The following is a 13,588-nucleotide window of genomic DNA, read 5'->3' on the forward strand; positions in this document are numbered from 1 at the left end:
ATGTGAAAAGAAATCTATGTCTATAAACTACAAAGTTTATTTCTTAAAATTTTATTTCTAAAACACATAAACTGTCATATGAGGAGGCAGTTAAAGAATATATAGCTACAAGAGTGGGGAAAAAGTTTTATAGAGACACATCTGGCAGCAGTTCATTTTCAAATGTCATTTTTCTAGATTTTGTGACACCTACAGTATTGATATTTGAAAGCATTAAAAAAATTGTATTTTGAAGATTTGCTACTTCCAGGTAGAGTAAAATATTTTGAAGCAAAACAACATTTACACTGAGAAAAATTTAAAAAGCCAAATAAAATAGTCAGCATTCAATCAAAAAGTTCTAGACATACCAAGAGATAGAATCATATGACTAAAATTCTAAGAAAAGAACAGATAATACACAAATATTTATATAAGATATTGTGTATATGTATCAGGAAAAGTCTTTATCAAGAAAAGACTTTAAAATCATCAGAATTAATATTACATTTTATTTATTTGTATATTTTATTTATATATAGATATTTATATATTTATATAAAGAACTTAAAGATAAAGCCCTAGTTAAGGCAGTGACCAAAGCAGTAGCAGTGGGAGTGAAAAGAAATGGTTATATTCAAGGATATTTTGTCAGTAAAAGTCCAAGATCAAATGTCTGACTGCATACATGGGATGGATAGACGGAGTGGGAAAAATCAAAGTGAACTATAGAGGTTCTAGTGAAGATGGGGTTGCCATCACCCAACCCAAGGGGTTGCGATCATCCCCAAGGTCTAGGAGACTCAAAGGGAAGGTCATGGTCGAGGAAAAGTTAATTGCTGGGAAAATAAGACTCCCAGTCTCTCCATCTCCTTATACTAGTTTTTTTTTTTAAACATCTTTATTGGAGTATAATTGCTTTACAATGGTGTGTTAGTTTCCGCTTTCTAACAAAGTAAATCAGTTATACATATATATATGTCCCCATATCTCTTCCCTCTTGCATCTCCCTCCCTCCCACCCTCCCTATCTCACCCCTCTAGGTGGTCACAAAGCACAGAGCTGATCTTCCTGTGCTATGTGGCTGCTTCCCACTAGCTATCTATTCCTTACACCAGTTTTGTTTTTCTGCTCATATATGTAGCAGCATTTCATTCAAGGGGAAAGTCATTGATCTGCCTGGTCAAATTAAACACCATAGTTCAAGGCACATTTACAGTGGTTAGTTCCTCCACAATTTAGAAAGTAACGTTCACAGTTTCCCTCTTCCTACACTGTGGAACACATTGGCCATTCCTCCAAAGTTTCCACTCCATAGAGTGGACCAGAGATGACGTTAGCCCAGAACTGAGAGCTTGGCATGAGATGATGTCAACCCCACCTAGAGCTCTGGCATAAGTTATGACCCAACCCAGCTCTACAGAGAGTTCTGCATGGAATCTTGTCTCAGCCATAATAATGTGATTCTGTTTTTCATTTGGTTTTCTTCTTTGCTTAACTTTCCCTGGCCACTCTGACAAACAAAATTTCAGGCAATCCTGGGCCACTCACTAACTTTATTCCATCAAATGTTATCCAGATTCCCAAGAAAATTACTAACAATAAAGGGGGAAATTTGGAACATGGTGAGTTTTAGGTGCCTGAAATATACAGGTAACTGAATCCAGTTAAGTAGCAAATTATTTGGATCTCAAATATGCCAGTAGAAGAGCAGACTAAGCTCAATTTAATGTACTCTTACTGGAGACACATGTAAATTCTGGGTCAGTTTTGAAAATGTTAAAAGCACATAGCTGAGATTAAAAGAAAGAAAGGAACACCTGCATGTTTCAGAAAGTAACAGAGAAATTAAATCCAGAGAAATAAGAGCAGACTGATGTGTATGGGTTCCGTTCCCTAGTATAGGCCTTATGTACATAGGGGCTGGAGCTAGAAATCTAACATTACCTTGAGGCCAGGAATTTAGACTCAGGATGGAACAATATGGAGAAGTTAGTACAGATATCCTACAGAACTTTCATGAGGAACTGCTTAGTCCATTAAGAGGGCCAAGGGAGGTGGTGAGGAAGATTGATATCTCTTGAAAACCTTCAGGTACAGAAAACATCAACACCTCTGAAAAGTAGGCCTGTCCTTCCCAGAGTTGTGATGGCCAGGTTGTCACTAACCTGTAAGGCCCTGTATGAATCAGAAACTGCAAGGAGAGTAATTCAAAGAAAACCAGATGCAGGATGGGTGTGGCAATAAATCCTAGGACCCTATCAGAAACAAAATTAAAACCACTCTAGAGGGAAATTTTAACAAACCAGGGCAGAGAGTATCCTAACCAGAATAAAATAATAATTCTGAGGAAGTTACTTTACTTATTTAAGTAAGATTCAATGCATTCCCATGGCCAGGCCCTTTTGAAGAATTCTAAAACATATACAAACAATTCATTTACATCTTATATATACCACCATCCAGAGCAAAATTCACTTAAGAACTGTACTGGTGGAAATTGGGCAGCACTATGGAGAAAATAAAATGTGTTTACCATCAAAAAACATGAAGGTAAGAAAGATAATGTCTAATTTTTTAATTATCCTGTGGTTTCTTGAAATCTTTTGGAAACCCAAACTAGAGAAACCTAGGAGGAAATGAAGATTCAAATATTTAGAGATTTATCAACTCATCTATAAAAGCTTTATTAATCTCTTCTTTTAATAACATTCCTGAGAGGTATAAATGTGTCCAGTGATAGGGTTGAATAAGCCTGAGAGAATTTCAGTTGTTTACTATTCTTGGTCAGCTCTTAAGACCTTTCAGGAGCATTTTGATTTTCATGGCCTCATCCAACAAAAGCAGGATATTTTACAGAAAGTCCTGGTCCACTTTTCGGCTTGCTTTTGTGTTTATGTTTTTGGTTTTTTCACATCGGGCGGTACATTAGGCTACCTATTGCGTACTCCGTCATTCATGCATGCATTCATTCAAACAATATTGACTGAGTTGAGACATTTAATTAACACTCAATAAATGATGTTTAGATGAATGAATGCGCTTTCTATCAAAGTAAGTGTAAGTACTGAGAAAAATTACAGAATGTATGATCCCAGCCCCACAAAAGCTTATAACTGTGTTGAGGATATAACATATGCTGATGAAATAACTAATATATCATATTGGACAGTGTCTAAGTTCAAAAATGAGTTTTTATAACTAATCAGAGCCTAAGGAGCACAAAGAAGGGACAGTTCATTATGGGTTGAATCTATCAATAAATGTACATTTCAGATGAGGTTTGAGATTGACCTCAAAGAAGAGGACTTAGATATATGAACAGAGAACAAAAAAGGCATAGTGATAGCATGTGCATAGATAGTGTGGCCAATATTTATGTTCTTCATTAAAGACAGTCAGAGATAACCCAAATGTAACTGTTTCCATGGGTCCATTCTCAGTATCCAAAGAAAACGGCAAATCCTATCTTAGTAAAGCTAATGAAATACACAGTCTTTAACAAAGAGATTGTGAAGGAAAGGGGGAGAGAAAGGCTTGCATCCCACACCACACAACAAAACTTATTGAATTATTTGTTTAATTGTCTCCCTCTGAAAATTTCCTCTCCCTCTCTCTGTATGTATCTCTTCTCCCACATCTGGCCACACTCTACCAGCCATCTTTCCAGATCTTTCCAGAACTCTCCATCCTAGTTTCATTAGGCCACAATTTAAACATCTCACAGGTCTCCAGGATGCATCCCCATCACTTATTCCACAAAGACAAACAAAGGACACTTCTCAGGATCACGTTTCTTTGAAGGAAGAGGTCATGAGGAGTGATTATAAATAATATAAGGTGGAGAGCAGTGACTTAAAATACCATTTTTCACCTTAGAATGTGAATACAGGGAACTTTGGGAAACTAGAAAATCTAGAAAGGATTCACTGATAATTACTTATGTTCAATGAATAAAATAAAATGTAAGAATATGGCTAAACTCTGACAGATTCACTTTTTCAAAAGTTGCTTTCACACACCTTCACTATTGGGATGTTTGATAAACACACCTTTCCTTCTTTACTTTCTTCTTTCTTTGCAGATACTGGCACCAAACTTTCAAACAATAACAACCTTCCCATAAGTCCCTTGCCAGGCAAGATTAAGGTATAACAATCCAAACAAAGTTTTGAAGAAGATAACTGGTTGAAAGCACAGGAAAAGAGCTGGGTTTCTCTTATTCAACAGTCACATAATGAGTAATGTGCGAATTGGTTTAAAATGTCTCTCTGCGTGAGGGGCTAAGGTTAAGATTAGAACTTCTGAGGCCAGAAGAGCAAAATGACTACGACAATCCACATATTTTCAAGAGCTGCCCTTTGGATGTGAGGCATTGATTTTTTCCCACTATTTTTTCAGCAACCCAACAGGTGTCTTTATTAAACGACATAAGGGAATACAGTGTGGCCAAGAAGGCTTAGATTTCCTTAGCCCCAAGTCAGATATTCTCCAGTGACTGTCCACTCAAATGAAAAAGAGAGATTTACAAGAGGAAACTGGATACAACTGAGTGTACTTTAATTTTACCTGAATTATTTGTTTTGTTTTCAATTCTCCGCTGAAGTGTCTACATTAATATATTTTTAAGAACATTTCCTTAAGTTGAAGTATTCATTCAGTATATTCATTTACTATAATTTAGAAAAGCCAAATGATTTAGGCAAATTCATTTCTATATTGCCACAACAGTGTATTGTGAACTAAATGACACCTGGCAGTTCTTTACTCAGATACTAACTCAATTAGAAGGCAGAACAAGGATACCTACCCATTCAGGGAAGGAAAGGTCACTTAGCCTCTGTAGCTCTCTTAGGTCTCTTATCATCACAGTAACAAGTTGAAGACTAAAAACCATATGATCATCTCAATAGATGAAGAAAAAGCTTTTGAAAAAAATTCAATATCCATTCATGGTAAAAACTCTCCAGAAAGTGGGCATAGAGGGAACATACCTCAACATAATTAAGGCCATATACGACAAGCTCATAGCTAACATACTCAATGGTGAAAAGCTGAAAGCATTTCCCCTGAGATCAGGAACAAGACAAGGATGCCCACTCTCACCACTTTTATTGAAGGTCCTTTTGGAAGTCCTAGCCACAGCAATCAGACAAGAAAAGTCAATAAATAAAAGGACTCCAAAATGGAAAGGAAAAAGTAAAACTGTCACTGTTTGCAGATGGCATGATACATAGAAAATCTGAAAGACACCATCCAAAAATTATTAGAGCTCAAAAATGAACTTGGTAAATTTGCAGGATACAAAATTTATATCTAGAAATCTACTGTATTTCTATACACTAACAGTGAACTATCAGAAAGAGAAATTAAGGAAACAATCCCATTTACAATCGCATAAAAAAGAATAAAATACAGAAGAATAAATCTGCCTAAGGAGGTAAAAGACCTCTACCCAGGGAACTATATGACACTGATACAAGAAGTTAAAGATGACACAAACAGCTGGAAAGATATACCATGGTCACGGATTGGAAGAATTAATATTGTTAAAGTGACCATCATACCCAAGGAAATCGACGGATTCAATGCAGTCTGTATCAACATATCAAGGGCATTTTCCACAGACCTAGAACAAATAATTTTAAAGTTTGTATGGAAACACAAAAGATCCTGAATAGTTAAAACAGTCTTGAGAAAGAAGAACACAACTGGAGGAATCATGCTCCCTGGCTTCAGACTGTGCTACAAACCTACACTAATCAAAACAGTATGGTACTGGCACAAAAACATCGATCACTGGAACAGAATAGAGAGCCCAGAAAGAAACCCATGCACTTATGGTCAATGAATCTATGACAAAGGAGGCCAGAATATGCAGTGGAGAAATGTCTGGGCTTCCTTAGGGATGGTTTCATCAATTAATTTGTTTTCTTAAATGGACCATACTTTTCCATGTCTTTGTATACCTTGTGATTTTTTTGGTTGAAAATTTGTCTTTCAAATAGTATAATGTGGTATCTATGGAAATCAGATTCTCCCACTTTCCCAGGGTTCCCTGGGCTTTTGCTTGTTGGAGGCTGTAGTAGTCTGTTTGTTTAGGGACCTTTCCAAACTATTTTTGCAATGACTGTTTTCCTTATCGTATGTACGCACTGAAGTCTCTGTTCCTTTAGTTCATGTTTAGCTAATGTTTTGACAGAGATTTCCTTGAATTCCTGCACCTAAAACAAACAAAAATAAATACACACAAGCACATCCACATGCACACCCAAAACCACACACCTCTGCCCATTGTGCAGATTGCTGGATCACTCCTTCAACATTTAGCTGACCTGCATTGAGTTCAGGGCTCAGCCCACGGTAAAAGCTTAGAGACTCCTCTGGTGTTTTCAGAACATGCATCTTATCTCGAGTATGCATGTGGCTTTCCTAATTTCTCTGGACACATGTGTACTTTATGTAGGTTCTAATTTCCCAAAGAATCTCCCCCAACTTTGGCTCCTGCATCTTCTGTGGTCTATTGTATTTCAATGCACAGTCTTCTGCCCCAGCCACCTGTGCTTTGTTAGTTCACCTTGCACTTTTTTTGAGCATTGACCACTGCTTTTCCAGACTGTGTTCCAAGTTAGCTAAGACAGAGATAAGCATCTTGTGTCAGTCCTTCAGGTAGCTCCCAGACAGGTTAGAACAGATACACATAATAATCTGAGAGTACGGTCTCCTCTGCTCCCTCCTGAAGCAGGATTGAGGGTCCCATACTAGGAATGGTCTGCTGCTACTTTAAGACTATCACTGCATTAAGACTCCACCACTTTAACACCATCACTACACTAACAGTGGATGGGGCAAGGGCAAGTAAAAATGCCACAAAGCTTTCCTGCCATTTTCAAATTGCCTCTTCCCTGGTTCACTATGTGTTTGGTTGCTATAAATCTTTAGCTGATTTCAGGACTAAGAGAAACTCAAAGAACCCCACAGCAAAAACCAGTATAATCAAACTCTCAGAAGCCAAACGACACAGAAAGAATCTTTTCTCCCAAAGGAGAAAGAAAAAAGAAATTTGTTACAAAGCAGGGATCCTCAAAAAGATTAGAGCTAATTTCCTATATGAAACCACGGAAGCAAGAGGCCAGACATATTTAAAGTGCTGAAAGAAAAAAGAATTGTCCACCAAGAATTCTATATTTGGCCAAACTGGTTTCAAAACGTAGGGAGAAATTAACGCATTCCCAGATGAACAAAGGCTGAGGGCATTTATTTTACAACTTCCTACCACTGCCCTATGAGAAATGCTAAATTGAACCTTCAGGTTGAAATGAAAGGATACTAGACAGCATCTCAAAGCTGTAGAAAGAAATAGAAATCTCCAGTAAAGATAAATACATGGGCAAATACTAAAGCCAGTATTGTGTTATTGGCTTGTAGCTCTACTTTTTATTTCTTACATGATTGAAAACACAAATGTATAAAATAATCATAAATCCATGTTATTGAGCTCACGAAATATAAAGGTGTAATTTGTGACAATAATAATGTAAAGAGGAGGAACGGAACTGTAGAGGAACAGAGTTTCTGTGTGCTACTGAAGTTGGTTTCAACTGAAATTATATTGTTTTAACTTTAGAATGGTAAATGTCATCTTCTTGATAACCACAAAGAAAATATCAATAGACTATATGCAAAAAGAAATGAAAAGGGAATCAAGAGTTCACCACAAGAAAATCGGCTAAGCACAGAAGTCAGTAATGGAGTAAATGAGGGGCAAAAAATGCATAAGACATACAGAAAACAAGCAGGAAATAGACAGAATTAAGTTCTTCCTCATCAGTAATTTTTGAAAAAGTAAGTGGATTAAGCTCTCCAATAAAAAGATAAACATTGGCAGAATGGACTTTAAAAACAACCATAATCCAAGTATATGCTGTCCGCAAAAAACTCACTTGATTTCAAAAGACACAAGTTGCTTGAAAGTTAAAGCATAGAATAAAATATCCCATGCAACTAGTAACAAAAAAGAAAGAAAGAGAGACAGAAAAAGAAAGGAAGGAAGGAAGGAAGGAAGATAGATCTGGGATGGCTATGTTACTATCACACAAAATAAACTTTAAATCAAAAACTATCACAAGAGGAAAAGGAGGCCACTATATGTTGATAACAAGTTCAATCTATCAAGAAGATAGAACACCTATAAACATATATGTACCAAACAACCCCCAAATATGTGAAGCAAACATTGACAGAATTGAAGGAAGAAATAGATAGTTCTAAAATAATAGTTGGAGATCAATACCTTGCCTTCAATAATGGAAAACACATCTAGACAGAAGATCAGTAGAGAGGTAGGGGGACTGAATAACACATTTAACCAACTAAACCTAACAGCCGTATATAGATCACTCCACTCAACAACAGCAGAATACACATTTTTTCTCAAGTACACATGGAATACTCTCCGGGAAAGACCATATGTTAGGCCACAATACAAGTACCAATACATTTTTAAGAAATTGAAATCATACAAAGTATCCTCTTTAGCCACAATGAAATGAAGGTAGAAATCAATAACAGAACCATTGATAGCCATTTCCCATCATGCCTGCCACACATGATATAAAGCAATGAAGGGAAAAACATAATTTCCCACTTAGAAAAGTGGGAAAGAGGATATACCATTGACACAGAGTGTGTGCTGTTTCCCATTGTCAGGGCTAGAAATAAATTAGCATCATTTATTCATTAGTGTGTTAATTTCTTGGTCAATCATTGGGCAGCCAGTGTTTCTGCCTGATGGGAAGATTTCCTATACTCAGTGTTGAGTGGAGCCAACCTTGAAAGGGACATTTTAAAGGATTATACTGTGATGGGCTTCGCAGTACCCTTCCTCCTATGCCAGTATTTAGGCTGGGGTATTTCCATGGAGTGTGTACAATCGTAGGCCCCAGTTCACCAGAATTTAGTTTGACTTGTTCTGTTAATACATTCCCTCAGTACTTTGTCTTTTGTATCCTTTTGCATTTACTTCATTCTTTATTATCACTGCGAAACAACTTTGTTTCCTGTTCAGATGCCAAAAAGTGGATATCAATACGTCCTGAGTTTTACACATCACAGATCAGTTTTGGATATCAGGGACAGAGACAACAGCTATTTGCAATGACTTTGAGACATACTTTGAACATGTGGTTAACATGTTGAGTGTTGAAATGTCTGTCGAGCTCATTATACGTGCTCTAAAAGGTTTCAAACTGCAAATATTTAAAAATCTCTATCTTTGAATAGTTTTCCTGTGCTGTCCCTTTGTGTCAGACTGTTAATGTGCAGTCTGGCACCTTCAAATAATGTGGCTTTGTAACCAATTATTTACATGTTGTTTTATCCACGGAGAATCTTTTTTTAAAATAAATTTATTTATTATTTATTTTTGGCCATGTTGGGTCTTTGTTGCTGCACACAGGCTGTCTCTAGTTGGGGCGAGTGGGGGCTACTCTTCATTGTGGTGTGCAGGCTCCTCATTGCTGTGGCTTCTCTTGTTGCTGAGCACGGGCTCTAGGCGCTGGGGCTTCAGTAGTTGTGGCACGCGGGCTTCAGTAGTTGTGGCTCATGGGCCCTAGAGCACAGGCTCAGTAGTTGTGGCACACGGGCTTATTTGCTCCGCGGCATGTGGGATCTTCCCAGACCAGGGCTCGAACCCATGTCCCCTGCACTGGCAGGCGGATTCCCAACCACTGTGCCACCAGGGAAGTCCCCACACAGAGACTCTTAAGGTCAAAGCATACAACTCGATTAACTACACTTCCTCCTGTTCACATTTCCCTCATCTTCTGTCTATGTTTCCTTGGCCTTGTTTATATTAAGTGCTTTTGCCATTATATTTGATTGTATGTATTCCGGTGAGTTACCACAATGCTTTATGGGACATGCTAGGATATAAATGCATTTAAGTTATATGTATATATATATATATATATATATATATATATATATATATATATATATATATATATATATATATATATATATATATACACACACACACACACATATATATGTAGTTTGCTTGAGTGCAGTGTTTTTTGTTTTCTGTACTGAATTCATTAGCATGGGTCGGTATAATATTTAGCATAGGTCGATATGTAATTTGTAAACTAATAAAGTCTTAAAAGTGAGGAAATAAGTCTTTCAAATTTAATTATTTATTTTAAAGAGTAGAATAGCATACATAAACAGGTGCCTAATGAAAACTTGTATTCTAATTTGGAACTCTCATGAACACCTATTTTTTTGTTCTTCTAATGGTATGATCGTAGGCCAGTTGATTATTTTTATTTTTATGGCTTTAACTTTGGAATAATGAAATATTCATAAATTTTAAAAAGTATTTTTCTTTATTTGATGGGGGTGGGATACTGGAGAAATGAAAGGTCAAACACCTATTGAGGAATCCATACTTGTCTATATAGTGTGTACTTTTATTTCAATAACTGATTTAAAATTCCTAAAAGGATGCTATAATAAGTTATTATGCCATTTTACAGACTGAATTAAGTGAATTTCAGGGAGGTATGAAACTTGCCTAAGGCTATCCAGCTGCGAAGTGGTAGAAGTGAGAATTAAATCCAGGTATACCTATCGCCAAAGTTTCTGCTCATCTCTTTACATCATCCACTTTTAATAGCCAATGCTTTTCTGCTTACAAATATGACTGAGGTTTCCAGACAGTCAACATTGCTTTTTAATCAGATAGAAAAATTACTGTTGCTTCTCTAAAGACATATTCCTTTTCCATTAAGTGACTTTAGTTGTTCAGATAATACTTCCAGACAGTAGTCATCATACAGTTGGAGACTAAGAACAGAACTCAGGGATGTGTCTAGCACTCAGTAAAGACCAACTGGGCTCACTGATGGTACTTACGGTCATTTCCTCTAGACTAACATAATCTTATTAATAAGACCCTAATAAGTCACAGTACTGCCTTTGCCTGATTATTTGTTCTTCTCCCTCTATCACTCTCTCTTTCCCCATATGATTATTATTTTTGACAATTTTTGGTGAATTAAATTCAGGGATTAGTATTCAGGAGCGCTAGTCACAAAAGCAGAGAATCTTAGCTCACACCAAAGGAAGAAAATAGAGAAAAAGTATAAATTATATGAATACACACATATCACACATGTATCAACTATATGTTGCACTTCTCCAAAATCTATTCGGTATCTGCACATTTATTGTATCTTAGCAGTAAGACAAGAAATGAGTGTAACGCTCTGTTTACAAGATACAGAAAACAGACCCAAATATGGAAATTACTAGTGATGAGAATGGGGAAGAAAGACTACAACAAGGAATGTAGATGATATTTTTGTTTCTTAGCTATGATGCCAAATATTGAACTTTCAACTTGAGACAAGGAGGCCATAAAAAGTTGTATTAGTTTCCTAGAGCTGCCATGACAAAGTCCCAGAGACTGAGGGGGTTAAACAACAGAAATTTACTCACTCACGGGTGTAGAGGCTAGAAATCTGAGATAAGGTGTCAACAGGATTGATTTCTTCTGAGGTATCTCTTCTTGGTTTGTAGATGCCATGTTTTCCTTTGGTCTTCACATGGTCTTCTCTCTGTGCATGTCTGTGTCCTAATATTTTCTTTTTATAAGGACACCAGTCATATTGAATTAGAGCCCACCCATTTGACCTCATTTGACCTCAGTTACCTATTTAAGGGCCTTATGTCCAAATACAGTCAGATTACGAGGTATTGGGGGTTAAGACTTCCACATATTAACTTGAGCAGGACACAGTTCAGGTGATAATAGAAGATAAGAGTAATTTAAGCAAGTAAGTAACTATTGTTTACAGTGAGTTGCTTAAGGATATGTATTTACTCAAGAAAAACAAGAAGAAATTACATAACACTGTGTGTTATACAAAGATATTAAATTAATCATCATAACATCCTGTGAGATGGGCATTAAATTAGACTAAGCAAGAGTAAGCAACTTATCCAGAATTGTACAGTTGGTACTTTCCAGAATTTAAACCAGGTATTTTCCCAGTTCCATTCTATGTTATATATTCATTTCATTATTTGAAATGAATTTTGAGTCTTCATTTTGCTTAGTTCCTGAAGTTATATGGGGATAGAATGGAGTTGGATATTTTCAGTGACATTCACACATGGGGAAGGAAATTGAATCCAGAAGCTTCAGCAATGTTTCCATGGAGAACGCTAACAACAGAACCAGAAACACCGTTATCCTTTTGGTTCAGTGATCTTTCCTATAGCACTACAAGAATCAATTTTAAGAAGCCCCATGTTTTCCAAACTTTCACCAATGGGCTCTGTAGGGTCCTCTAACAATATCTAAGAGACTAACTAGTTTCACATTCCAAGCCACTTAAGACAAGGAGTTCTGATTGTTCTCTGTGAGGAAATCAAGTGACAATCATAGCTGGTAATTTAGGATAGTTTCTTCAGGGCCCAGGCAAAACCTAATACACAAGTGATAACCATTGTTAAGTGCATCTTTGACAAGGACTCATCAAGTATCAAAGAGGTCTATAAATTGGGAGAAATTATGATCAAAGACAAACATAGACCACAGATATTTAATTAATGCTCAATTATTTATGAGTTTAACTTTGGTTAACCTCATTTTCCTTCTTCTAGGCAATTTCCAATTCATCTCCACAAAGAGACCAGAATACTTACCTTCAAAAACAAGATTTATTGTGTTCCTTTAATTCAAAGCATACAGTGACTTCTACATTCACTCCACCAAGTTTTGCTAGGAGAGAAAAGGAGACATTATATTTTGTCTTGAATTACATATGCCACCATACTTGACTTAGCTCATCCTACTGGAAGCACTTCGACGGCAGATTCTACAGTCTTGTCTGACATCCTCTACGGAGTCAAGCCAAGGGAATCACACATAGCTACAGCTGGAAAAACGTTTGTTCTGGGTTGATACTTTTAGCCTTTACCACCAAGTCTTTATCACCAAGATCTATCTTGACAGTCTCTAAACAGGAGACCTTCTTGCCTTCCGTTTTCATATTGACAAGGAAGGTAAAGGGAAGAAATGAGAAGTACCCAAAGTCAGCTAGCAGACAGCACAGATAAATCATCTGTGGAGATATTGTTTCTTTCAAAAGATATAAACATAAGAGGAAGTCCTAGTGTTTGAAACAATTGTGCATAATAAAAAATTCCATGAAAACCTAGAAATCCAGATGCAGATCAGAAACATATTGGCTAAATAAGCTGTTATGTTCATGCAATGGACAAGTGTACAGACATTAAGAAGAACGAGATACTCTTTTCTATGAGATTCTCTTTTCACTGAACTCATCAGTGCTGCAAAAACAATGTTACATAATACTTTTTCTTTAACATTATATCAGGCATCCTCATCTTGTCCTGCATTTATTGCCAGTGTTACTAAAGTTTATCATTTACCTCTTTCTCTTGTAGACATATAATTTCTTCTTATTTTGGAAGCATTCATCAATCCCTATTTTACTCTTTCTTTTAAATTACAAATGAATATTGAATTTTATAAACTATCTTTTGCGGGATATTTCAAGTGATTGTATAGTATTGC

Source organism: Mesoplodon densirostris, chromosome 12 (genome assembly GCF_025265405.1).
Source record: "Mesoplodon densirostris isolate mMesDen1 chromosome 12, mMesDen1 primary haplotype, whole genome shotgun sequence".
Classification (NCBI taxonomy): Eukaryota; Metazoa; Chordata; class Mammalia; order Artiodactyla; family Ziphiidae; genus Mesoplodon; species Mesoplodon densirostris.